Below are 25,920 nucleotides of genomic sequence, written 5' to 3'. Positions count from 1 at the left end.
AGGCACTGGGAGACTCCTTTGCTGTAGAATGCGGAGGCACCTGGTGGTTTTCTGAGGTGGTTTTCACCAGTTCCCCCACTCTCACTGAGGCACTGGGAGGTCCAGGTGTTGGTGTTTGCCTGTGCTCCACCACCTGGGTTTCAGGATCTCCTCCTGGTTGGCAGTTGGAGGCTGTAGCGTTCTGACAGCTTACCCGGTGTTGGGCTGGAATCAGCAAGGCTGGAACTTTCAGGCAACTCTCGGTTGCCTTATTTTTCTTTCCTTTCACTTTCTTCCGCTCCTTTCAGGTAGATGTTGCACAGTTTTTATCTGCCTGGGGCCCTTTGTAGTTCTGCTTCCCTTAGTTGTGCTGAGGCACTGGGAGACCCGTTTGCTGTAGAATGTCGAGGCACCAGAATCTCCTCCTGGTATGCTAAGGTGGGGCTTTCTGCTAGTTGTCTGGGCGCCTTCTGTTCAGTACTGCTCGCCTTCCCCCAGGGCAAGGTGGGCCTTTCCCGTTAATCCCTCAAGCTACCTGGGCTACTATGGTGCTGCTCCTCATCTTTCTTCTGGTTCAGCTGTTCCAGGGTTTTTCCTAGGGCAATATTTTCTGGGCTTTCAGAAGTATATAGGGGAGGGTGAGAGTGACTACCTTTTTACTCTGCCATCTTGGCTCCTGGAAACAGGGATTTTCTACAATACTCAAAAAGCACTGAATTATACATAAAAAGTTTGTAATTCAAACATTATCTCACAAGAATACATCCAAAAGATGAGTTAGGAACTTACTAGATATTGTCCAAACAGCAAATTAGTCGTGAGAGCAACCGTGCTTCAACACACAAATGGTAATCCAAGCCAAAATGTACTGTACTTGTCATATTACAAGACACCAGAGCAGACACAGATGTCTGCTTCATAATTTTTTTAAAATAAAAAAAACAACACCAATGAAAAGGAAATTAAAAAAAATTATTAGGAGTAATTTTACCCAATAATATTCTAATAAATCTGACGATCAAAGTGAATGGATGAATATTTACAAAAATATGAATTGCACAGATTAATGCAAGAGGAAACAGATTACTTCAATATCTCCATCTTTGAAAAGGAAATTAAGCTATCAATGAGCTCCCTAAGAAAAAATCCTCAGGACAAGATGGATTCACAAGTGAATTCTAACAAACATTTAAAGAACAATTAATTCCAACATTATATAAACTACTTAGGAATATATGCAAAGAAGGAGTCCTGCCAAATTCCTTTTATGGCACAAATATGGGGCTGATACTTAAACCAGGAATAGCAAAAACAGAAAAAAGACAACTATAAGTCAATTTCCCTACTGAATATTGATTTAAAAAATTAAGTAAAATGCTAGCAAAGAGATTACAGCAATATAGCACAAGGATCATAGACTATGACCAGGTGGGTTTTGTACTAGGAATATAGAGTTGGTTCAATGTTAGAAAAACTATCAGTATAATTTATGAACAAATATCATATGATTATCTCAATGGATGTAGAAAAAGCTTTTGAGGAGAAAATATAACACTCATTCTTATTAAAAACATTGAAAATGATAAAAATAAATGTAACTTTCCTTAAAATGATATGGGTGACTAGGGAGCACAGTACATAGAATGCTGGCCCTGGAGTAAGGAAGACGTTAATTAAAATCCAGTCTTTGGCACTTAGTAGCATTGGGACCCTGGGTAAGTCATTTAACCCTGTTTGCCTCAGTTTCCTCATCTATAGAAGGAAATGGCAAACCACTCCAATATCTTTGCCAAGAAAACCCCTAATGGGATTGTGAAGAGTCAGACATAACTGAAATGACACAGCAACAATAAATGATAAGTAATATCTATCTAAAACATCAGCAAGAATTATCTGTAATGAGAATAAGATAGAAACCTTCTCAATGAGATATGGATTCAAGCAAGGATACCCATTATCATTAGTACTATTCAATATTTTGCTAGAAATGCCAGTGATAGTAATAAGAAAAGAAAGATAAATTCAAAGAATTGGAGGAGGCAATGAAGAAACAAAACCACCACTCTTTGTAGATGATATGATAGTATACTTGGAGAATACTAGAGAATCAACTAAAAGGCAGTTTTTAAAATAATTAACAATTTCAGCAAAATTGCAGGGTATTAAAAAATCCTCATAAATCACCAGTATTTCTATATACTACCAACAAAACCCAGCAAAAAGGGATAGAAAGAGACATTCAATTTAAAATAACTCTAGATAATGTAAAATACATGGGAGTCTGCCTGCCAAGAGAAACACAAGAAATCTATCAGCACAACTACAAAACTTTTTTCACAAAAATACAGTCAAATCTGAAAATTTGAAGAGATATTAGTTGCTTATGGGTAGACTGAGCCAATATAATAAAAATGACCATTTTATCAATGTCATGCCAATCAAAACTAACAATCATTTTATAGAGCTAGAAAAAATAATAACAAAATTCATCTGGAAGAACAAAAGGTCAAGAATATCAAGAGAATTAATGAAAAAAGTAAAGGAAGTTGCCTAGCCATACTAGATCTCAAACTGTATTACAAAGCAGCAATCATCAAAACAATCTGGTACTGTCAAAGAGACAGAATGGTGAATCACTGGAATAGATTTGGTGCACAATGCACAGTAGGTAATGAACATAGTGGAGCAGCTTGGTAGTGCAGTGAATAGAATACCAAACCTAGAATCAGAATGATTCATTTTTGTGAGTTCAAATCTGTCCTCAGTCACTGACTGGCTGTGTGACCCTTTCCCCTGTGTGATCTTTCTCCATAGTTTCTTCATCTGGAAAATGAACTGGAAAAGAAAATTGCAAACCACCACGGTATCTTTGCCAAGAAAATCCCAGATGTGGTAGCAAACGGTTGAACACATCTGAACAACTGAACAACAACCTATCGATCTGATGTTTGATAAAAGTAAATATCCTAGCTTTGGGGACAAAAACTCACTATTTGACAAAAAACTGCTGAGAAAACTGGAAAACAGTTTTTCCCGAAACTAGATATAGACCAACATCTCACACCATATGACAAGGAAAGGTCAAAATGGGTGCATGATTTAGACATAAAGAGTGATACCATAAGTAAATTAGGGGAGCATGGAACAGTTAACCTGTCAGATCCAAGAATAAGGGAAGAATTTATGACCAAACAAGAGACAGAGAGCATTGTATGATGTAAAATGGATAATTTTGATCACATTATAAAGTTTTTGCAAAAACAAAACCAATGCAGCCAAGATTAAAAGGAAAGCAGGAAACTGGGAGAAAATGTTATATCAAGTTTCTCTGATAAAGACCTCATTTCTCAAATATATTCTATATATTTGAGTTAAATTTATAAGAATATGAGTCATTTCTCAATTGAAAAATGGTGAAAGTGTATGAATAGGCAATTGTTAAATAAAGAAATCAAAGTTCTTTATAGCCATGTGAAAGATGCTCTAAATAACTATAAATTAGAGAAATGCAATTTAAAACAAGTCTGAGGTACTATCTTACACCATTCAGATTAGATAATATGACATAAAAGGAAAATGGCAGATGTTGGAAGGCATGTGGGAAAATGAGGACATTAATGAATGTTGATGGAGTTGTGAACTGATCCAACTATGCTGGAGAGCAATTTGGAGCAATGCCCAAAGGGCTATAAAACTCAGCATACCTTTTGACCAAGCAATATCACTATTCAGTCTGTATCCAAAAGAGATTTTCTAAAAAGTAGGGGAGAAGGACTTATATGTATAAAATATTTATGGCAGCTCTTTTTGTGGTGGCAAAGAATTGGAAATTGAGGGTATGTCCGTCAATTGGGGAATGACTGAACAAGTCGCGGTATATGATTGTGATGGAATATTATTGTGCTATAAGAAATGATGAGGATTTCCAGCGAGTGTCTAATGGCCTTTGGTGCTACTGTTGTGTTGGCCTCAGTGAGGGAGAGGGAGGCTCCGAACCTCTGGAGTTTGAGCCACCACCCCAGGAACCCCAGGCTGGTCAGATTGAGCTACAACAATGTTGTTCATCTTTGAGTGGATCTATAACAGCTTCAGCAGTGTCCTGCAGTTTTTAGAACTCTGCAAGAAATCTGGAAAACTTGTGTTCTTGGGATTGGACAATACAGGCAGAACAACCCATTTGCACATGCTCAAAAATGATAGATTGGGCCAACATATCCCAACACTTCATCCCACATCTGAAGAGCTGACGATTGTAGACAGGACTTTTACAACGTTTACTCTTGGTGGACATGAGCAAGGCCGGTCAATTTGGGGGAAAAAAAACAAAACTATTTACCAACAATTAATGTGATTATCTTCCTGGTGCACTGTGCAGATCACTCACCCTCACCTTGCCTTCTGGAATTCAAAGTTGAACTCAGTGCACTAATGAGAGATGAAACAATATCCAATGTACCAATTCTTATTTTGGTCAATAAAATTGACAGATCAGACAGGACCGGTGAGGAAAGACTCTGTGAGATATTTGGGCTTTATGGACATAACACAGAAAAGGGAAACGCGGCTCTGAGTGAGCTGAACATCCGCCCAGTGGAAGTGTTCATGTGCAGTGTGCCCAATAGGGGAGGGCTACCGCAAGGGTTTCCGCTGGCTCTCTCAGTACATTGACTGATGTAGGGGCAGTGAAAATAAAAGCCTTTTACTTCTCTGGACCGATCCTGTTCACAGCTTCCTTGTGGACTTTTCTCTTATGAATCAGAAAGCTCTCTGACCACATCCTGGCTTTGGGAAAACTGGGAGGAGCCTTGGGCAGCTCTGCATGACCCAGTTGTGACACTTGTTCTTTTCCACCCTTTGTTGGGGAGTGGGGGAGCAGAGCATCTCCCCACGGGCTGAGCAAAGCTGGCTCTTGATCTCTGGGGCTCTTACCTGCCAGGGCACTTTGCAGAGGTAGGTGAAAAGAACAACTTGTCTCACCACTGTGGTCGATAAAAAAAGAAAACGATTCTGTTTTTTAAAAGAAATATTATCAATGTAATCCAACTTCTTCAATTACATTCACTTGTTTAATGCAGAGTCTATATTAGAGTTGTTTTGTTGTTGTTTTTTTAATCTATTTAATGGCAGTTAGATATTTTACAAAAAATACTGAGCAAATATATTTGAGACCCACAGTAAATCTAGGTTTGGGTGTGGCTACCTTGTATGGTCACTTGGCTCCGTTGGACTTTGCAGATTCTGGATCAGATGCTTTCATGGCAGAGTGGTCCAGTGTATGTATGCATGTATGTATGTGTGTATATATACATGTATATATATATATATATACATACTATATATATGTATATATGTATACACACACACATACATGATTAGAAAAGTGCACAACATCCAACTGGCTTATCAAAAAAGATCATGAATTTAAGCCAGGTTCCGCTTTTAGACTCTCTTGAATTTTCACTCCTGCGTATAGCACCTTCTTTCCTCATTTTCAGTTAATTAAAAAAAAAGCTGACTTAATCCTCCCCAGAAAGCAGTGGCAGCCAAACCAAACATTCTGCTTCACTGCATGCTGTGGATGCCTTAAGTCACTTTTGCACACAAGTTAGGGAAACATCTCCCAAAGAGAACTGATGCACAGGGGAGCATTGATAGCTTGAAGTCATCCAATTCTCCATTGACTAAGAACTAGATCTTATTGGTGATTCCAGAAAGGGTAACTAGAGTTGAACTGAACTACTGGATTATAGAAGTTGGGTTGGTAGATTGTTCCTGAGACATTTCTTTCCCACAATTTACCCCTCCCCCCATCAGAAATCTACATTCTATCAGGTTAGCCACTGATCTTGAACCAGTGTCATCCATTGTCAGAAGCTAAATGCTCCTGTGATGTTGACATCAGTAAATGAGCATTAATGGCTTCCCATTTCTTTAATGCCCTATGAAACTGGATTTCTCTTAACTGATTGTTAGTTCCTTGGCAATAAGAACTAAGATAACTATCTCAAGATAAAACCTACCTTTACTGGTTGTCTAAAATGTGTCCCTACCCGATGATGGAAGCTGCAGTGATGTTATATTTAGAGGGGTCTGGACTGTATTAAGATTATGGGAAGAAGGGGAGAGACAAGAGGCTAACTTGGAATAGGAAGAGTTGGTATAATTCTTCAATCAGACTTGTCATTCTTGATCCTCAGCATTGATGGACTAGAGTTCCCCATGACCAAATGCCGAAGTGTTTAGCACCTGCCAGATGTGTGAGAGTCTTGAACGACCATATTTTCCTGTCTGAAGGAGGCTTCTCTTTTTGGAACATTTTCCAATTGATGTTATTTCTTAAAACAGTGAAGCAACAAAATGAAAGTTTATTTGGGTTTGGAAGGGAAAGATGCCTTAAAAGTGAACAAATCTAGTCATCAATGACTGAACCAAATAGTGGCCTTGTTCATCTTTTTTTTTTTTTTTTGCAAGAAGCTGCTCATACTTCTCTATGTGGAGACTTGGGAAGGGTGGTTGCTTCAGTATTAAGCTAATTTTTTCTCTGTAGTAATCTAGACAGTCATTACCCCAATCTAGGTCAGCCTTCTGTGAAAGTGGTCAATATTTACCTCTGAAGAAAGAAGGGGTCAGAGTGAGAGGAACCGCCTCCTCCTGCACCATGGTATATGCACCATTCCTCTACAGAGACTGCCAAGAAATACAACCAATGGAAATTCAATGTGTGACTACATCAAGGGTCCAGGGCTGCTTACAGATATTACTGTGAATGAAAACTTCATTGTGTTGTATCAAGGTGTTTGCTGTTCCCCTTTCTGGAAAAGTGAAGCAGCCTTTTGCAAAAGAAGGCCATTCTTTATCCAATGCATTTTAATAAAAAGTTAAAAGAAAAGGGAAAAAAAGAAGTGATGAGGAGGATGCTTTCAGAAAAACTTGGAAGAACTTTCATGACCTTATGCAAAATGAAGTGAAGAGAACTAGGAGAAGATTGTACATAGTAACAGCAACATTGTGCAATGATCAGTTGTGAATGATTTAGCTATTCTCAGCAAAACAAAGATCCAAGAGAGTTCCGATGGACTCATGATAAAAAGTGCTATCCACCCCCAGGAAAAGAACTGATAGAATATGAATGAACATTGAAGCATACTATTTTTTCTTTATTTTTTTCTTTTTTCATAATATGACAAATACTGAAATATGTTTTGTATGACTGCTCATGTGCAATTTATATCAAATTCCTTGCCATCTGCACAAGGGGAGGGAGGTAGAGAGAGATTTTGGAAATCAAAAATTTTAAATTAATGTTAAAACTGTTTTTACATATAATTAAAAAAATAAAATACTATTTAAAAGAAAAAAAAACTTTTTGGTGGCAAATGCATGGCAAAAAAAGTATGTTAGGATGAAATTCCTAAATAAGAAATTACAAGGAAATGTCTTTGATATTTTCTTTCTTCTACTTGTGTGAATGCACTTTAAATACAAATAATTTCCAAATAGATATTATAATTTTACTTTAAAATAAAAATGTTCATCCTACTGTCTCTACCTCCCAGAGTTGTGTGTCAAATGAGACATTTGTAAAAAGTGTTTAGCACATTTCTTTACCTATATTCCCCTATTTTTTTTTTTTTGCTTTATGGATGAAAAGAAAAAAAAATACCCTATATCTACTGATGCAGTTTTGTCCTTTGAGGTATTTTTAATAGCTTTTCCTTCCAGTGTTCCAAAAAGAAAGGCATAAAAATGGCATACAACTTGAACAAATCTAGGATCTCATAGATTGCCCAGTTGCTCAAACAGAAGGCATCACAATCTATCCACTGTCTCTTCCTTTGAGACTTTTCTTTTTTTCTTTATTTAAAAGTTTTGTTGATTTATTTTTATATTACATATATATATATATATATTCTTACTTCATGAGAGGTCTCTTGTAACAAAACAAAGCAGTTAAGCAAACTAACAGTACAGTAACCTCACTCTTGATAATACACTCTGCCTAGGAACAATATTTCCACCCTCTTACCATAAACTGGTTACTTCCAATCTTATCACCATGCTTCTAAATCAAACCTTGTATACCACCTCTTTCAACATTTTTGGTTGGAGGATTGCAAGATTTTGAATACTAAATTCCTCCCAAAGCTATCCTTTATAGTGGGCAGAAATTGGACTTCCAGCTCATTCCACTCTCTATCTGCAGCTTCATCTGGTTTTAATTCCATGGAACAAAACGTCCCCCTTTTCACCCATTTTACTCCCCTCTTTGTTATCTTCCTTTTGAATGCTGTCTTCCCACAATAGATTACAACCCTTTTGAGGGCAGGGACTGTCTTTTTCTTCTTTGTCATTTCCAGTGCTTAGCACAGTGCCTGGCACATAATAGGCACTTAATAAATGCTTATTGAATTAAATGTAATTGAAAGTGCATGCAACATTTTGTACATGTAGCCCCTTTCTCCATTTCTCTTTTTAAAAAATAGCAAAAATCTTTCTCCCATATTCCATTCTTTCATAATGAAAAAAAAAGTTTGAAAACCAAATTTCTCATGACAAATATGCACAGTCAAGCACAACAAATTCCCTAAACTCATTTACACAATACAAAAATATGTCTCATTTTGTATTCTAAATCCATCACCTCTCTTTATTGGAAATCCTGTTTCGTTATTGGTCCTCTGGAATCATAAATGGTCATTGTATTGAACCTAGTTCTTAGAGCTTTCAAAGCTCTTTGCTTTCAGCGTTGTTCTTATTGTTTAAATCGTTCTCTTGGTTCTGTTCAATTTATTTTGCATCAGCCTATAAAAGTTTTAAGGATTGTTCATTTTTTAATAATTTCAATGTTTTAGTATACATCGTTTGTCTTGTTCTACTTATGTCACTCTCCATCAGTTCATATTAGTATTTCCATTTCTTTTGAAAACCATCTACTTCCTATTTCTCACAGCACAGTGGTACTCCATCATAGTCATACACCACAACTTATTCAATCATACCTCAATTGATAGGCATGCCCTTATTTTCCAATTGTTGTTGTTTTTGCCACCACAAAAAGAGCTAAAATTAATGTTGTATATAAAGGACCTTTTTCTTTTTATATAATCTTGTTTTGATATAAAAAGCAAGCAGTGGTATACCTGGGCACTATGCTGTTTAGTAGGGCAAAGGGCACATACTGTTTAACAATTTTTTGTATACATTTATGTTGCTATATTCATTCACAGTTATACCAACAGTGCATGAATGTACTCCCCACACCCCACACAGTCACTCTAATATTTATCGTTTTCTTCTTTTTTTTCATCTTTTATACTCCGAGGATCTGGGGTAGAATTTCAAAATTTATTTAATTTACATTTTTCTAAATTACATTTTCTAATCTAGTTATGATTTGGAGCATTTTTTTTAATATGGACAAAGTTAGCCTTGGTTTCTTCCCATAAGAACTGTCTGTTGATATCCTGAAATCATTTATCATTGAAGAATGGTTCCTCTTCTCTTATATTTGTCTCATTTCCTTGTATATATTAGAACTGAGATCTTTATCAGACAAACTTGTTCCAATATTTTTCCTATTGTTTACATGTTACTCTTAACTTTTTTAGATTCATTTGTATAGAAACTATTTATGTAATCTCGTTTATCTTCTTTTTATCTTCAATGGTAATTTTATATCTTCTTTGGTCATGAACCTATGTTTTCTCATAAATAGGAAGCTTACATATTGTTCATCATGCAAAAATCTCATATTTAGAATACAAAGAGTAAAATGAACATTTATGGACAAAGAAATAACAGCATCAGGAGTATTTTGGATTTTTTTGTTCCCTGGGTTGCCAAAACCATAGAAGTCCTCACCTATAGTAGTAGTCAATCTATTGGTAATGACCATACCCATATTTAGCTAGACTGATCCTCAGATAACAAAAAGCAATTTCTCACTGGGGCCATACTAGAAACTTTTTTTTCTTCCACATGAGAGAACCCAGGATTTTTCATGCTCTTGTTAGCCTTGGAAACCAGGATAACCTTAATGCTACAATAAGGCATTGAAACAGTATTTCCTGAAGGAAGAACCAGGATCTAATGAACGTGAATATTGGCTATGCTTGTTGAAGATCAATAGTTAATGATGAAAGTAAAAAAAAAAATTGGTGCTCTGTAACATATAAAAGACCAATTAATTAGAAAATAATATAGTAAATATGGGGAAATTAATTCTTAGGTCATTTGAGAGAAGGAGTAAGACATAATATCATGAATTTGGAATTGGGAGGGACATTGGAGAGGATCTCACCTAATGCCCTTCTTTTATTTTTTTTTCAATTTTATTTTTTTATTTATTTTTAGCTTTCAACATTCACTTCCACAAGATTTTGAGTTCCAAATTTTCTCCCCATCTCAGCCCTTCCCCCACCCCAAGATGGCATGTATTCTGTATATCCCTTCCCCTAATTTGCCCTCCCTTCTATCTCACCTCCCCTTCTCTTATCCCCTTCCCCTTCTTTTTCCCTGTAAAGCAAGATAGATTTCTATACCCCATTTCCTGTATTTCTTATTTCCCAGTTGCATGTGAAAAGAATTTTTTAACATTTGTTTTTAAAACTTTGGGTTCCAAATTTTTTCCCTTCTTCCTTCCCCACTCACCCTCATTGAAAAGGCAAGCAACTCAATGCATGTTATACATGTGTAGTCATGCGTAAAAAACTAAGTATATTTCCCTTCATGCTATCCTGCCCCCCCATTTATTCTATTCTCTCTTTTGACCCTGTCCCTCCTCAGAAATGTTTGCTTCTGATTACCCCCTCCTTTAATCTGTCCTCCTCTCTATCATCCCCCTGCACTCTTGTCCCCTTCCCCCCCATTTTCCTGTAGGGTAAGATAGATTTCCATACCCAATTGAGTATGCATGTTGTTCCCTCCTTAAGCCAAATCCTATGAGAATAGGATTCACTCATTCCCTCTCACCTTCCCCCATTTCCCCTCCACTATAAAAGTATTTTCTTGTCTCTTTTATGTGAGATAATTTACCCCATTTTACCTCTCCCTTTCTCCTTCTCCTAGTATATTCCTCTCTCACCCCTTAATTTTATTCTCCAGATATCACCCCTTCATCTTCAATTCACCCTGTGCCCTCTGTCTGTCTGTCTATCTATCTATCTATCTATCATCTATCTATCTATCTATGTGTATATATATATATATATATATATATATATATAATTTTTACCGTCCAACTACCCTCATACTGACAAAGACCTCATGAGTTACAAATGTCATGTTTCCATGCAGAAATGTAAATAGTTCAACCTTAATAAATCTCTTATGATTTCTCCTTCCTGTTTATCTCTTCATGTTTCACTTGAGTCTTGTATTTGAATGTCAGATTTTCTATTCAGCTCTGGACTTTTCATCATGAATACTTGAAAGTCCCCTATTTCACTGAATGACCCTTTTTCTCCTGAAGGATTATACTCAGTTTTGCTGGGGAGATAATTCTTGGTTGTAATCCTATCTCCTTTGCTGTCTGGAATATTATATCCCAAGCACTGTGGTCCCTTAATGTAGAAGATGCTAAACCCTGTGTTATCCTGACTGTGTTTCCCCAATACTTGAATTGCTTCTTTCCAGCTGCTTGTAGTATTTTCTTCTTGACCTGGGAACTCTGGAATTGGGCTACAATATTCCTAGGAGTTTTCTTTTGGGGATCTCTTTCAGGAGGTGATCAGTGGATTCTTTCCATGTCTATTTTGCCCTCTGGTTCTAAAATATCAGGGCAGTTTTTCTTGATAATTTCTTGAAAGATGATGTCTAGGCTCTTTTTTTGATGATGGCATTCAGATAGTCCAATTTAAATTATATCTCTTGGATCTATTTTCCAGGTCAGTTGTTTTTCCAATGAGATATTCACATTCTCTTCAATTTTTTCATTCTCTTGGTTTTGTTTTACAGTGCCTTGATTTCTCATAAAGTCACTAGCTTCCACTTGCTCTATTCTAATTTTCAAGGAAGTGTTTTCTTCAGTAAGCTTTTGGACTTCCTTTTCCATTTGGCCAATTTTGCTTTTTAAGGCATTCTTTTCCTCATTGGCTTTTTGGACCTCTTTTGCCATTTGGATTAGACTATTTTTTAAGGTGTTATTTTCTTCAATACTTTTTGGGGTTTCTTTTAGCAAGTTGTTGACTTGTTTTTCATGATTTTCTTGCATCGATCTTTTTCCTCTACTTCTCTTCCTTGCTTCTCAAAATCCTTTTTGAGCTATTCTATGGCCTGGGACCAATTCATATTTTTCTTGGAGGCTTTGGATGTAGGAGCTTTGACTTTGTTGTCTTTGTCTGGTTGTATGTTTTGATCTTCTTTGTCTCCAAAGTAAGATTCTATGGTCTGACTCTTTTTGCACTGGTTGCTCATCATCTCAGCCAATTACTTGAGTTATAAACTCTTTGTTAGGGTAGGGATCTGCTTCCAGTGTGGAGAAGGTACTGTCCCAAGCTTCAGGGGTTTTGTGCAACTGTTTTCAGAGATACTTCTAGGGACCTGTAAATTTTCAGTTCTTCCAAGGTCCTATGATCAAGGGTGAGGTGTTTACTCCTTTCCTGGCCTGTGCTGTGGTCTATGAGTGACCACAAGAACTCTCATCTGTCTTGGAACTATGAGGAGGATTCTCTCTCCATAGCCACTACAAGCTCCACCATGCCAGCGCTCCCAGGACTGCCACTCAGAACTGTGACCCAGATCCAAGCACAAGCAAAGCAAGAGAATCCTGCACCAGCAAAGAGCAAAGCGAGAGTATCCTGCACCAGCAAAGAGATCCCTGCAATCTCCCTCTGATCATCCACTTGATTCTCCTTCAGTATGTGGGCCAGAAGCTCTGGAGGTAGCTGCCACCCTGGGGCCATGCTCGGGGGTGGCTGGGACCTTGCTTCTCTCTCTCTCTCACCACAGACACAGACTTTTCCCACTGACCTTCTAATTTGTCAGATACAGACGTTTTCCACTGACCTTCTAAGTTGTCTTTGGCATTCTTGGGTTGAGAAGTCTGGAAACCACCACAGTTACCCGCAATTCAGTCCTCTGAGGACTGCTCAAGGTTCGCTGAGGCCTGCCTTGCCAACGCACCCATGATGAGCTGCACTTCTCTCCCTGCTTGGTGTGATATACCTTACCACTCAACCATCCAGGCTGTCTTGGGCTGGAAATTTCTTTCACTCTGTCTTTTTGTGGGTTCTGATGCTTTATAATTTGTTTAGAGCCATTTTTTATAGATATTTGGAGGAGTTGGGGGAGAGTTCAAGCAAGTCACTGCTTTTACTCCACCATCTTGGCTCTGTCCCCTCACCCTTCTTTTATAGGGGAGGAAACTGAGGCCTAGAGAATTTTAATGACTTGCTGAAGGTCCCATAGGTGTTCAGTAGGAAAACTGAAATTTAAAACAAAGCTCTCTGAATTAAAATACCCTGTTGTTGTTGTTGTTGTTGTTGTTTTAACTCTTCTCCTCTAGCTCTGTAATACATAAATATTTCCTGGCCTTTGAAATTTTTAGATCCTCTGACATATATAATTTACTCTTTGAAAGTTCTTTTAACTTAAATACACGATTTGCTACTATATAATTAACATATATACATAATACAATATCACCTCAAAAGAAGTTATTATATTAATGAATTTGCAAAAACTTTTGTAAAGTCTTTAGAAATATGAGCTCTTTATTTGTTTCAAGTACATGTGAAAATACTTCCATTTTGTAATCTGCTATATATCAAATAGTGTATTCTTATAAATTTCTAAATTATTCTTCTCTGGTAATATCATGGCTAATTAAGAATGCCCTTGCATCCTAAAACATTAACATTCCCCAAAGCTTAACTTACATGGAGAGTGTAATTTAAGTATTGAATAAAGTTTATTGTCCATCTGTTGCACAGGCACAATGAATATTTAAGTGGTCTTCTCTAGCACTTGTTAAATTAGACAACTAGATATGGAGTCTTGTTTTAATGATGTTGATTACTTGGCCCAGTTCACTATAAAAAGGCCATTTGTTTATGCTAACACTGACATGTTAGTATGAACGCAACAAATTCTGTTGAACAAGAAATTCAGAATAACACATAGACTATGTTCATAAGTCTGAGCAAAGCAGTCACTTACCTTTTCTATTAGTGCTATCTGGGAAACAGAAAACATTTCCTTTTGTATATCCCCTTTTCTATTGTGCCTCAAATGTTTGGTTTTCAAATATAATGAAACCAGATTTTTCTTAATAAAAATGAGAGCTATTACCTTTACAAAGTAAAGTAATAACTTCCACTACCAAATGCTATCTTGAATCTCATCCCTGTGGTATTTCATCACATTTGTGAATGTGTGATTCCATTTTGTATTTATTATGTGGAACTTATTTTGTAACAATCTATTTTGTTATAGCTTCTGGGGAAGAATAGGATTTTGAAATCTCTGCCTCTCCCCTCTTGAATTTTTGTTGTTGTTGTTATTTTTTATGATTGCCCCCATCAACCTTTCACCTCAGACCTCATAAAGAACTTAATTTTGCATCTCACTGATGCACTAATATTGTCAAGTAACATTGTGTATTGAAGGAATCTGTTCATGTGTTTCATTCAATTACAACAAGGTGAGCAGCATGAGCTTGGGTAGAAACTAACTGATCTCAATTTTGTATTTCTCTAAGCACAATAATCTTTTTGGTTGTATTAATGCTTACATATTCCTTCAAATGCTTAATATTCCTTCAAATAGTCACATTAATATGTGATTTTATCAATTTGAAGTTGCCTCCAGGGATATAGTTTGCACTCCATGGCTGCTCATCATGCACTATTCATGGCCATATTTCCTGATAAATTTAACACAAGAGGTCCACCCAACATGCTGAAGTCCTTCTTCACCTTCTGCTTACACTTTAAGGATGACAATGAAGTATGTGCACTGTCTATCTAACATCCCTTGCCCTTGACAGTTGATCAATACATCTTCTTTTCCTCTCCTACATTGATAACATCTTTTAGGCATATTCTTCTTCTCCACATATGTAAGATTTTATATCCTGATATGAGTCATTGGCAGGGAAGTGGTTAAATTGATGTGAATTGATGAGGTGATCAATAGAATGAGTTTAGAGAGAGCAGAAAAAAAAGTCCAGAGCATAGTTTTATAGTATACCAAAGGTTAGAAAGCATGGTATGGAAGATGATCTAGCAAAGGAAACTGAAAACATGTAATCAGACAAATAGGATGATAAACAGAAAAAAAGTGATATCATAAAAAGACCAGAGAGTAGAGCATCTACAAGAGGACAGAATGATGAACAATGTCAGATTCTGAAGAATGATCAAGATGTATTAGGGTTAGATAAAAACCAGGAGATTTGGTTCAGTTTGATAACAAATTATTTGTGTATGTGTGCATGCATAGATATGTGTGTATGTGTGTGTATTAGAGAAGGAGAGAGAGAGAGAGAGAGAGAGAGAGAGAGGAGAAGGAGAGGGAGATGGAGAGGGAGAAAGAGATTACATCCCTACATGGGAAGATAATATTTATAATTCTTAAAAATTGTACCATTTATAATACAACTAGAAAGAATATACATAGACAAAGGGTATGGGTATGAGGCGAATTAGAGACAAAGAAAAATTAAGGGATAAGAAAGCAGAGTACAATGGATGCAGAAGGAAGGGAGAGGTAGAATGGGACAAATTATTTCACATGAAGCGGCATGAAAGACTTATTACAGTGGAGGGGAAGATAGGAGGGTAGGAAATGGGCATCACTTGAACTTTACATCAGTATTGACTCAAAGAGAAAATAATATACAAATCAGTCAAATATAGAAATCTATTTTGCCCAATAGGAAAGTGGAAGGGGAGGAGATTAAGGAAAGAAGGGGCTGACAGAAGGGAAGGCAGACCAAGGGAGGTGGTAGATAGAAGCAAAGCATTGTCAAGGAGGGAAAGGGTGAAAGGAGAGAGAGGACAAACAGGAGGAAAAATAGGATGGAGAGAGATACACAGTTAGTAATCATAACTGTGAATGTTAATGGGAAGAACTCTCTCATAAAATGGAAGTGGATAGCCAAGTGGATAAAAAACCAGAATCCTACAATATGTAGGATCCTACAAGAAACACACTTGAAGCAAAAGAGACACACAGAGAGTAAATGTAAGGGTCTGGAGCAGAATCTGTTATGCTTCAGCTGAAGTAAAAAAAAGGGGGGGGTAGCAATCTTGATCTCAGACAGAACAAAAGAAAAAAAATAGACCTCATTAAAAGAGATAACAAAGGAAATTATATCTTGCCAAAAGGTGCCATAGGCAATGAAGTAATGGCAATACTACACACAAATCTACCAAGTGGTATAACATCAAAATTCTTAAAGGAGAAGTTAAGTGAGTTATAGGTTCATGACCAAACGAGATTGAGAGCATTATGAAATATAAAAGAAATCATTTGGATTACATTGAATTAAAAACCTTTGGCACAAACAAAAACAATGCAACCAAGATTAGAAGGAAAGCAGAAAGCTGGGAAATAATCTTTTCAGCAAGTGTCTCTGATAAAGGCCGCATTTCTCAAATACATAGAGAACTGAGTTAGATTTATAAGAATACAAGCCATTTCCCACTTGATAAATAGCCGAAGGATATGAACAGACAGTTATCAAATGAAGTAATCAGAGCAATCTATAGGCTTATGAAGAAGTGCCCTAAATCACTTTTGATTAGAGAAATGCAAGTTTTAATAAATCTGAGGTACTACCTCACACCTATCAAATTGGTGAATATGGCAAAAAAGGAAAATGAGAAATGTTGGAGGAGATGTGGGAAAATTGGGACACAAATGCACTGTTGGTAGAATTGTGAACTGATCCAACCATTCTGGAAAGCAATTTAGAACTATACCTAAAGTGCTATAAATTTATATATACCTTTGATACAGTAATACCACTACTCGGTCTGTATCCCGAAGAGATCCTAAAAAAAGAAAAGTATCAACATGTACAAAAATACTTATAGCAATCCTTTTCATGGTGGCAAAATATAAGAAGTTGAGGGGATGCCCATCAATTGGGTAATGGCTTAACAAGCTGTGGTATATGAATATAATGGAATACTATTGTGCAATAAAAAATGATGAACAGGCAGATTTCAGAAAAACCTGAAAAGACCTATACAAACTGATGCAAAATGAAAGAGCAGAATCAGCAAAACATTGTACACAGTATCAGCAACTTTGTGTCATGATGAACTATGCATGACTCAGCTCTTCTCAGCAACACAATGATTCATGGCAAGTACAAAGGACTAAAGAAAGAAAATGCTATTTACATCTAGATAAGGAACTGATGGAATCTCAACACAGATTGAAGCCTTCTTTTTTCATTTACTTCATTCTTTTTCATGTTTTTCCCCTTTAATCTGTTTCTTCTTTCACAACTGTGACTAATATGGAAATATGTTTTACATGATAGCATATGTATAACCTATATCAAATTTGCAACCATTTTAGGAAGAGGAGAGGGGAGGAAGGAAAATTTGAAACTCAAAATCTTATAAAAGTGAATCCTAAAAATTGTCTTGGCATGTAATTGGGAGAAAATAAAATACTATTTAAAAAAAAGGTAAATTGTCTCAGTTCAGAAATGGAGCAGGTCAAACCTTCCCTATTGTTTGGTAATAGGATCAGGTATGTGAGAAGCAACTTCACTTCTAGCCAGAGGGTTGGCGTGTAGGGGGATAAGAAGACCCAGTCTGAAAAAATAAGAATTTTGTGCAACTTAGCTACATTTAAGAACTAATGCTAAGTAAGGGCATTTTTTAAAAACAGGAAGTTGATGTGTTAATGTCAGTGTCATCTATTTGCCAGTGGTTTATACCAGTTATGGTAGTGAGGTGGTACATTGAATAGAGTGACATGCCTGGAGTAAAGGAACACCTGAGTTAAAATTTAACCTCAAATACTGACTGTGTCATCCTAGGCAAGTCACCTTACCTCTTTCTGCCTCAGTTTCCTTATTAATAAAATGAGGATAATAACAGTACCTGCCTCCCAAGGTTGTGAGGACCAAATAAGATAATATTTGTAAATCACTTGATTTACACAATGTGCAATTTACACATAGCAGATACTTTATAAATGCTAATCTACTACTACAACTACAACTACAACAATAACTACTACTACTAGCACTACTACTACTACTACTACTACTAGTAGTACTATTACTACTACTGCTACTGTTACTGCTTCTGTCATGAGTAAGAAAAAAAAAACAGTCCCTTCTGTTTCTCTACCCACCTACTCCCTAACATAGGAAGCTTCCTCTAATGGAAGAAACAGAGCAATCACCACAGATCTGTTATAGCCAAACTATAGGTCCCTGCCTCTGGAGTTAGATAACCTGGGTTAAAATACCACCTCCAGCATTTGCTATTTGTGTAACCTTGGACAAGTCACTTATACAATATATAAACTATAAAATGAGAGAGTTGGTAAATGACCTTCTATGTCCCTTCCAAATTTATCACTTTGATCCTATGAGATGGCCAGAGAAAGACTTATCAGATTCATGACTTTTGCTTTTCTTTGGCCTTGTAAATAAAGCACAAGATTAGCCAAAGCTTCTGCCATTTTTGAAAACCAAAATATGCAAATGTGGGTTCAAGAAATATGTTTACATTTGTTAATAGTTAGAGTTGATTTAATAGTACAACTTGAAGAAAGCCTTTCAACCGACATGAATTTGTTCATTGCTCATCCCTCAGTCTGCATATTAACTAAGAGGTATGTGCACTTGCCAAAACATATACAGATAAACATAGGAGATAAGACAGTATGCCTTGTTTGAGTTCAACAGCAACATTGGAGTCTTAATCTTTTGTGAAGGAGAAGTATTTCACAGCTTGTAGAAATTTGTTTTCTTTGACTTCGGAATATATTCTTTTATTTCCATTCATTGCGCCTCCAACCCTACCTAGTAGTATTAGGAAGAGGAGATTGTAGTCTACTACACTCTACTTTGCTTCAGTTGAAGTCCTAGCTCTTCCACTTACTAGGTGACTTTGGGCAAACTTCTCATCTTTTTTAAGATATAGTTTTCTTGCTTATAAAATGGGAAATAATTATAATGCTTGCACACTTACCTCCTACATTTGTTGTTTTTTTTTAATTTTTTAAATTTATTTTTATTTTTTTTAGCATGTGTTTTTAAAACTGTGGGAAACAAACTTTCTCCCTTCCTCCCTCCCCACCCACCCTCATTGAAAAAGCAAGCATCTCGATACAGGTTATAGATGTGTAGTCATGCAAAACACTTCCATAGTAATCATGTTGTGGAAAACTAAGTATATTTCCCTTCATCCTATCCTGCCCCCCCATTTATTTTATTCTCTCTTTTGACCCTGTCCCTCCTCAGAATTGTTTGCTTCCAGTTATCACATCCCCCAATCTGTCCTCTGCTCTCTTTTCCCTTTCTCCCCTTATTTTCCTGTAGGGTAAGATAGATTTCCATACCCCATTGTGTATGTTATTCCCTCCTTAAGCCAAATCATGGGAGAATAAGATTCACTCATTCCCTCTCACCTTCCCCCATTTCCCTCCACTGTGAAAGCCTTTTCTTGTCTGTTTCGTGTGAGATAATTTACCCCATTTTACTTCTCCCTTTCTTCTTCTCCCAGTATAATCCTTTCTCACCCCTTAATTTTATTTTCCAGATATCACCCCTTCATGTTCAACTCACCCTGTGCTATCTATCTATCTATCTATCTATCTATCTATCTATCTATCTATCTATCTATCTATCTGTCTGTCTGTCTATCTATATGTCTATACATATGTTTTTTTTCCCTCCCACTACCCTAATATGACAAAGGACTCATGAGTTACAAATATCATCTTTCCATGCAGGAATGTAAATGGTTCAACTTTAATAAGTCTCTTATGATTTCTCTTTCCTGTTTATTTCTTCCATGTTTCACTTGAGTCTTGTATTTGAAAGTCAAATTTTATATTCAGCTCTGGTCTTTTCCTCAGGAATGCTTGAAAGTCCCCCATTTCATTGAATGACCATTTTTCCCCTGAAGGATTATACTCAGTTTTGCTGGATAGGTGATTCTTGGTTGTCATCCTGTCTTCTTTCTCTTCCAAAATATCATACTCCATGCCCTCCAGTCCCTTAATGTAGAATCTGCTAAATCTTGTGTTATCCTGATTGTGTTTCCATAATACCTGAATTGTTTCTTTCTGGCTGCCTGCAATATTTTCTCCTTGACCTGGGAATTTGGGAATTTGGCTACAATATTCCTAGGAGTTTTCCTCTGGGGATCTCTTTCAGGAGGTGATCAGTGGATTCTTTCCATTTTGCCTTCTGGTTCTAAAATATCAGGGCAGTTTTCCTTGATAACTTTTTGAAAGATGATGTCTAGGCTCTTTTGTGATGATGGCTTTCAGATAGTCCAATAATTTTTAAGTTCTCTCTCCTGGATCTTTTTTCCAGGTCAGTTGTTTTTCCAATGAGATATTTCACATTCTCTTCTATTTTTTTCATTCTTTTGGATTAGTATTACAGTATCTTGATTTCTCATAAAGTCACTAGCTTCTAATTGCTCCATTCTAATTTTTAAGGAAGTATTTTCTTCAGTTAGCTTTTGGACTTCCTTTTCCATTTGGCCAATTTTACTTTTTAGGGCATTCTTCTCCACATTGTTTTTTTGGACCTCTTTTGCCATTTGAGTTAGGCTATTTTTAAGGTGTTATTTTCTTCAGTAATTTTTTGGGTCTCCTTTAGCATCAATCTCAGTTTTTCCTCTACCTCTCTTACTTGCTTCTCAAAATTTTTTTTGAGCTATTCTATGGCCTGGAACCAATTCACATTTTTCTTGGAGGCTTTGGATGTAGGATCTTTGACTTTGTTGTCTTCCTCTGGTTGTATGTTTTGATCTTCTTTGTCACCAAAGTAAGATTCTATGGTCTGACTCTTTTTGCACTGCTTGCTCATGATCTCAGCCAATTACTTGAGTTATAAACTCTTTGTTAAGGTAGGGATCTGTTTCCAGTGTGGAGAATGTACTGTCCCAAGCTTCAGGGGTTTTACACAGCTGTTTTCAGAGATGCTTCTAGGGACCTATAAATTTTCAGTTCTTCTAAGGTGCTATATCAAGGGTGAGGTCCTTTCCTGGCCTGTGCTGTGGTCTATGAGTGACCACAAGCACTCTTATCTGTCTTGGAACTGTGAGGAGGATTTCATCTTCACAGCCACTACAACCTCCACCATGCCAGTGCTCCTCCTCACCCCAGGACTGCCACCCAGAACTGTGACCCAGATCCAAGCACGGGCAAAGCAAGAGAATTCTGCACCAGCAAAGAGATCCCTGCAATCCCCCTCTGATCAACCACTCAATTCCCCCTCAGTCTGTGTACCAGAAGCTTGGGAGACAGCCGCCAGCCTGGGGCCGAGCTTGGGGAATAGGACTGGGACCCTGCTCTTTTCTCTCACCGCAGAAACAGACTTTTCCCACTGATCTTCTAAGTTGTCTTTGGCTTTCATGGGTTGAGAAGTCTGAAAACCACCACAGCTGCCTGTGATTCAGTCCTCTGAGGCCTGCTCCAGGTTCGATGTGGCCTGGGTGCCCATACTGAACTGCGTTCCTCTCCCGTCCTGGAGTGGTATGCCTTTTCAATCAACCATCCAGGTTGTCTTGGGCTGGAAATTAGCTACACTTTGTCTTTTTGTGGGTTCTGCTGCTTTAAAATTTGTTTAGAGCCATTTTTATAGGTATTTGGAGGGATTTGGGGGAGAGCTTAAGACAGTCACTGCTTTTACTCTGCCATCTTGACTCTGTCCCCTCCCTGCTACATTTGTTGTAAGGAAGATATGTGAACAATTACAAAATAATTAATCCTTTATTATCACAAACTTCTGCTGGTACCTAGGAAATTATAGATGCATATGTCAAGTGATTATGGATGAGTCAATGCAAATGCATCATTGGTACTGGAAAAAATAAAACTATATGCCCTAATGACATGTGAGTTGAGGTATATTTGGGGGGTATTTGAGAGTCATCATATCTTCCTAGCAAAGATAACAGAACCCTGGAAAGAAAGAAAGCAGGCTAGATACATGGAGATTAATAAGAGGTCCAGGATAGTGGTGAGATTGCCATCTTGTACTAGCTTCTTTTCTTGAAGGGTGAAATTCATACAAGCCCTTAGTCTTGAATCTGTTCTTTTCTTGACTTTCATTTGAAAAATTAAATATGATCTCTCATGTTTTTGAATTTCTTGCTTTTTGAATATGCTTCACTTTAGACCTTGATATTAAATATCTCTATGTTTCTGGCTCCACTTGATCACTAAACACAATTATTTCTGTTTTGTGACAATATGCCTTTGAGTTCTTGAATCCAGACTCTTTCCAGGCTCAGATTAAGCCTGTCATAACAATTCAGCAGGTGACTTATGAGTCTATACTTCAGAAAATTTTATACAATGTTATCCCAAAGGACAAAAATTATTCTGTAGTAAATAGTCATGAATTTTAGATTTGTCATTGCCAGTGACAGTGGAAACACATTAATATCATTCACAAAGAGTGAATAGGATAGGAAATTTTTAAAAACCAGAAAGGGAGTGACCACACCATAAAAGTAATACTCCTTCCCAAAAGAGTAATACTTTTAATATTTCACTCCTCACAAAAAGCAATCTTTAACACAATTTAACTCAAAAAAGCATTTATTAAGCTCTTACTATGTGGCATACACAATGTTAGGTACTATGAAGTCAAACCAAAAATTGAAAAGAGCTTTTATATTCAAGCAGCTTGTGTTTTAGTGGGAAGAATGTGCATTTGTACAAATACATCAGAAATTAGGAAGAAGAGAGGAAGGTGATGTTTCATTTTGAAATTTTTGAATTTAAGATCATTATAAGACCATTTCAATGGAGATGTCCAGAAGATAAGTGATGACAAGAGAATAAATCTGAAGAGATGTGGAGATTGGATGTAGAGACTTGAGAATCACTTGTAGATAGGTGAATGTTCGATCCATGAGACCTGATGAGTTCACTCAGAGTTTAGAGAGAAAAAGAGATCCCAGAACAGCCTTGAGGGAACTTTCAAGCATTCTTAGTCTATCTGGCTTTTTATACTATCAGCCACCATTATTTTGTTCTAGTGAATCATTATCCCTCTTACCAGTTTCTTAAAAATCAAAACAAAGCAATTCAGTGAGCCAGAATAAGAAATCTTCCCAAACAAATGAAAAAAAATGAGATATTAAGGTACAGTGGACTTTGTATTAAGGAGACAACTATTACTTTGAACTAGAAATAAACACAAGTTTCCTCCAAAGAACAAGGGCTACAAAAGGTGAAGATAATTTTTAAAGTCTGTCTCCAGGTCAAGGAAAAACAGCCTATAAATCTCATCAGATCTCCTCAAGGGAGGCACAGAGCTTCTATAATTTACTACAAAGGATTCTACCTAGACAAGAATCTATTTGCATTGTGTCTCAAACAATACCCAGAAGTCCTGAAAATCAGTTCTTCTTGGTTGACAAGTGAAAAGACTAATAAACCTTAAGCAAATGCCACAGAAACAGCAAGAAATGTAAAATTGTGTCCTGTTCACCCTGTGAATGTAATTGAACCTGTAGCACAGCTCTATTAACAGTTTGTGGGACAGTTCAAATTAAGAAATCCCTATCCATAGTGACCCCAGAAATATCTGCATTGTTAACAAATCTATCATTCCTCTTCATGCACTTTGGATGAGTAAGTGAACACAGATTTTCACTAGGATCCTACATAGCCTCCATTGGGATATTTACAGAAAAGTGTGCTCATTAAACATGAGAGAAGCTTTTTGGAGTCTGACAAGGTAATATGCATGGATTCAATTCCTCATGTTTTTTAATGCACTGATTATTTGCAAGGCACTATGCTAAAAAATCCTTCCCTTTAAGACACTGATAATCTGGGAGAGGGATAAGCGAGACACATCAAGAATTATTATTCAAGTTAGAAAATTAATAAGGACATAGAGAATGTTAAAAGGTGTGAAATTCAAGGACATAGGGATCACTACTACATATGTTCATCATAGAAGAAGTGGTACCTGAGCTGGACCTTGAAGGAAGATTTCAGAAGTTAGGGAATAGAGGCAAGAAAGAGATTAGTAAATTCCAAAGATACATGGTATGTTTTTTAATGTTGTTGTTCTTTTATTTCAGAAACATCCATTGCTTCACATAAGTCCATATGCCTTTACCCTTTCTTAGTCAATAAATACTTATTAAGCAAAAACTAATTATTAAGCATCTACTATGTGCCAACCATTGTATTAAGGTCTTGTGATACGAAGGCAAAAGACAATCCCTGCTCTTAAGATCATAGTTTAATGGGGGAGATAACATACCAACAACTATGTATGAACATGATATTTTCAGAATAAATTGGAGATAATCTCAGAGACAAAGCAATAGCTTTAGGGGAGATTGGGAAAGGTTTCTTGTAGAAGGTGGGCTTTTAGCTAGGATTGAAAAAAATACAAAAGGTAGTGCTGAAGAGAGAGAAATTTCTAAGTGTGCAGAACATCCAGTGAAAATGTACAGAATTGGGAGAGAGAGTATCTTGGAAGAAATAGGGTGTCACCATATCACAGAGTACAAATGGATGAATAAGCTATAGAAAGGCTGGAAAGGTGGAGGTATAAGTCAGGTTATGAAGGACTTTGAACACCAAACAGGGTTTTATATTTGATCTTAGAAGTAATAAGGAGCCACCGAAGTGTATTGAATACAGAATGGAAGAGATAAAATGATCTGAATTAAACTTTAGGAAAATCACTTTTCCCAGTTGAGTGGAGGATAGATTATAATGGCGTAACATGTGAGGCAGGCAGAAAAAGAGGGCTATTGCAATAGTTCAGGCATAAGGAGATTAGGGCCTGTACCAGGGCAGTAGAAGTGTCAGAGAGAAGGGGACATATACAAAAGATATTGTGAAGGTAAAATCAACAAAACTTGGAAATAGATTGGATATGTGGAATGGGAGAGAATGAGATGTCAAAAATGACACGGGTTGCAAGACTGGGTGACTGGCAGGATAGTGATATGCTAGCCAGTAATAAAGATGTTAGAGGTAAGAGTTTGGGGAAAACACAATTAACTCTGTTTTTGACATGTTGAATTAAAAATGTCCATGGGACATCTAATTTGAGATGTCCAATAGGTAGTTGGAGATGCTAAACTCTAGATCAGAAGAGAAGTTAGGGTTAGATAAATAAATGTAAGAATCATCAACATAGACATGATAATTGAATCCATGAAAGATGTTTCATCAAATGAAATGGTATAGAGGGAGAAAGAAACAGGGCCTAAGGACTGAGGCCTTGGTGACACTGATGGTTAGTAGCTGGGACCTGGGAGAAAATCTAACAAAGAAGGCTGAAAAGGAGCAGTTATACAGGTAGGAGAATCAGGATAAGATAGTGTCATGAAAACTTGAAAATTCTAGAGAGAAATGAGTACCACAGAAAACAGTGATCTATGGTATCAAAAGCTCCAGAGGGATTAGAAGGATGAGGACTGAACAAAAGTCCATTTGGTTTGGCAATTAGGAAAGCACTCCAAACTTTGAAGAGAGCAATTTCATTTGAACGATGTGTTTGGAAGTCAAACCGTAGAGAGAAGAAAGAAAATTAGAAGAGAAATGTGAGAAGAAAGGAAATTAGAAACATCAATTATAGACAGCCTTCTCCAGGATTTTAGCTGCAGAAGGGAAGAGATAAGGATGATAGCTAACAAGTACGGATGGATCAAATGAAAATTTCTTTTTTTTTGAGGATAGGGGAAATATGGACAAATTTCTAGGCATTAGTGAACTAGCCAGTAGATCGAGAGAGATTGATGATAA

The 25,920-nt window shown here is 36.8% G+C and overlaps 1 pseudogene; it reads left to right on the top strand.

Moving 5' to 3' along the window:
• Positions 1–4,033: 4,033 nt before the first annotated feature.
• On the top strand, positions 4,034–4,651 carry LOC114050195 (annotated as a pseudogene).
• The last annotated feature ends 21,269 nt before the right edge of the window (positions 4,652–25,920 follow it).

The sequence above is a fragment of the Vombatus ursinus genome, unplaced genomic scaffold (genome assembly GCF_900497805.2).
Source record: "Vombatus ursinus unplaced genomic scaffold, bare-nosed wombat genome assembly UNPS02014798.1, whole genome shotgun sequence".
Classification (NCBI taxonomy): Eukaryota; Metazoa; Chordata; class Mammalia; order Diprotodontia; family Vombatidae; genus Vombatus; species Vombatus ursinus.
Note: the sequence above shows the minus strand (reverse complement) of the source record. Positions and strands in the feature narration are given on the sequence as shown.